Source organism: Uloborus diversus, unplaced genomic scaffold, assembly GCF_026930045.1.
Source record: "Uloborus diversus isolate 005 unplaced genomic scaffold, Udiv.v.3.1 scaffold_514, whole genome shotgun sequence".
Lineage (NCBI taxonomy): Eukaryota > Metazoa > Arthropoda > Arachnida > Araneae > Uloboridae > Uloborus > Uloborus diversus.
This window is the reverse complement of record NW_026558697.1, coordinates 99126-101835: the sequence shown is the minus strand read 5'-3', so window position 1 is coordinate 101835 and position 2710 is coordinate 99126. Positions and strand designations below refer to the sequence as shown.

At 39.4% G+C, this 2710-nt stretch overlaps 2 non-coding genes across 2 annotated transcripts; both read left to right on the top strand.

The window, feature by feature from the left end:
- Nucleotides 1-806: 806 nt before the first annotated feature.
- On the top strand, nucleotides 807-879 carry Trnag-ucc (transfer RNA glycine (anticodon UCC)). The gene has a single exon. It is a non-coding gene; the product is annotated as a tRNA-Gly (tRNA).
- A 205-nt stretch (nucleotides 880-1084) lies between these two features.
- Nucleotides 1085-1157, top strand: Trnar-ucu (transfer RNA arginine (anticodon UCU)). The gene has a single exon. It is a non-coding gene; the product is annotated as a tRNA-Arg (tRNA).
- The last annotated feature ends 1553 nt before the right edge of the window (nucleotides 1158-2710 follow it).

The following is a 2710-nucleotide window of genomic DNA, read 5'->3' as shown; positions in this document are numbered from 1 at the left end:
GCCCAATGGCTAAAGCGCTCGGCTTCCGATCTAGTGGGCTCTGGTTCGAGTCTCTGTCGGAACGAAAATCGTCGATGTGTTTTCGATTTTTTTTTCTTTTTAAATTCCTTCCTTTTGCGAACATGGATTATTTGCGTAGGGAAGAAAATTCTATGTCAGTTTAATTATTCGACCCGTAGACTTCGAAGTATTTAAATCAAATATAACCAAGGAGCATTTTTTGTTTTCATTATGCTCAAGACTCCGACCGACAGAACACCAGTAGCCCAACAGCTAGAGCGCTCGGCTACCGATCTAGTGGGCTCGTCGAGTCCCTGTCGGAACGAAAATTGTCCATGTGTTTTTGATTTCTCGAATTCGATTTTTTTTTCTTATTAAATTCCTTCCTTTTGCGAACATGGATTATTTGCGTAGGGAAGAAAATTCTATGTCAGATTAATTATTCGACCCGTAGACTTCGAAGTATTTAAATCAGTTATAACATAGGTGCATTTTCTGTTTTTATTATGCTCAAGACTCCGACCGACAGAGCACCGGTAGCCCAATGGCTAGAGCGCTCGGCTTCCGATCTAGTGGGCTCTGGTTCGAGTCTCTGTCGGAACGAAAATCGTCGATGTGTTATTGATTTCTCGAATTCGATTTTTTTTTCATATTAAATTCCTTCCTTTTGCGAACATGGATTATTTGCGTAGGGAAGAAAATTCAATGTCAGATTAATTATTCGACCCGTAGACTTCGAAGTATTTAAATCAGTTATAACCGAGGTGCATTTTTTTATTATTATTCTTAAGACTCCGACCGACACAGCTCCGATAGCCCAATGGCTAGAGCGCTCGACTTCCGATCTAGTGGGCATGGGTTCGAGTCCCAGTCGGAACGAATATCGTCGATGTGTTTTTGATTTCTCGAATTCGATTTTTTTTTCTTTTTAAATTCCTTCCTTTTGCGAACATGTTTTATTTGCGTAGGGAAGAAAATTCTATGTCAGTTTAATTATTCGACCCGTAGACTTCGAAGTATTTAAATCAGTTATAACATAGGTGCATTTTCTGTTTTTATTATGCTCAAGACTCCGACCGACACAGCTCCGATAGCCCAATGGCTAGAGCGCTCGACTTCTGATCTAGTGGGCTTGGGTTCGAGTCCCAGTCGGAACGAAAATCGTCGATGTGTTTTTGATTTCTCGAATTCGAATTTTTTTTTTCTTATTAAATTCTTTCCTTTTGCGAACATGTATTATTTGCGTAGGGAAGAAAATTCTATGTCAGATTAATTATTCGACCCGTAGACTTCGAAGTATTTAAATCAGTTATAACCGAGGTGCATTTTTTTTTATTATTATGCTTAAGACTCCGACCGACGGAACACCGGTAGCCCAATGGCTAGAGCGCTCGACTTCTGATCTATTGGGCTCTGGTTCGAGTCTCTGTCGGAACGAAAATCGTCGATGTGTTTTTGATTTCTCGAATTCGAATTTTTTTTTTCTTATTAAATTCCTTCCTTTTGCGAACATGGATTATTTGCGTAGGGAAGAAAATTCTATGTCAGATTAATTATTCGACCCGTAGACTTCGAAGTATTTAAATCAGTTATAACATAGGTGCATTTTCTGTTTTTATTATGCTTAAGATTCCGACCGACACAGCTCCGATAGCCCAATGGCGAGAGCGCTCGACTTCCGATCTAGTGGGCTTGGTTTCGAGTCCTAGTCGGAACGAAAATTGTCGATGTGTTTTTGATTTCTCGAATTCGATTTTTTTTCTTTTTAAATTCCTTCCTTTTGCGAACATGGATTATTTGCGTAGGGAAGAAAATTCTATGTCAGTTTAATTATTCGACCCGTAGACTTCGAAGTATTTAAATCAGTTATAACATAGGTGCATTTTCTGTTTTTATTATGCTCAAGACTCCGACCGACAGAACACCGGTAGCCCAATGGCTAGAGCGCTCGGCTTCCGATCTAGTGGGCTCTGGTTCGTGTCTCTGTCGGAACGAAAATCGTCGATGTGTTTTTGATTTCTCGAATTCGATTTTTTTTTCTTATTAAATTCCTTCCTTTTGCGAACATGGATTATTTGCGTAGGGAAGAAAATTCTATGTCAGATTAATTATTCGACCCGTAGACTTCGAAGTATTTAAATCAGTTATAACATAGGTGCATTTTCTGTTTTTATTATGCTCAAGACTCCGACCGACAGAACACCGGTAGCCCAATGGCTAGAGCGCTCGGCTTCCGATCTAGTGGGCTCTGGTTCGAGTCTCTGTCGGAACGAAAATCGTCGATCTGTTTTTGATTTCTCAAATTCGATTTTTTTTTCTTATTAAATTCCTTCCTTTTGCGAACATGGATTATTTGCGTAGGGAAGAAAATTCTATGTCAGTTTAATTATTCGACCCGTAGACTTCGAAGTATTTAAATCAGTTATAACCGAGGGGCATTTTTTTTATTATTATGCTTAAGACTCCGACCGACACAGCTCCGATAGCCCAATGGCTAGAGCGCTCGACTTCCGGTCTAGTGGGCTTGGGTTCGAGTCCCAGTCGGAACAAAAATCGTCGATGTGTTTTTGATTTCTCGAAACTGAAAATTCTTTTTTTTTCTTTTGAAATTCCTTCCTTTTGCGAACCTGGATTATTTCCGTAGGGAATAAAATTCTATGTCAGTTTAATTATTCGACCCGTAGACTTCGAAGTATTTAAATCAGTTATA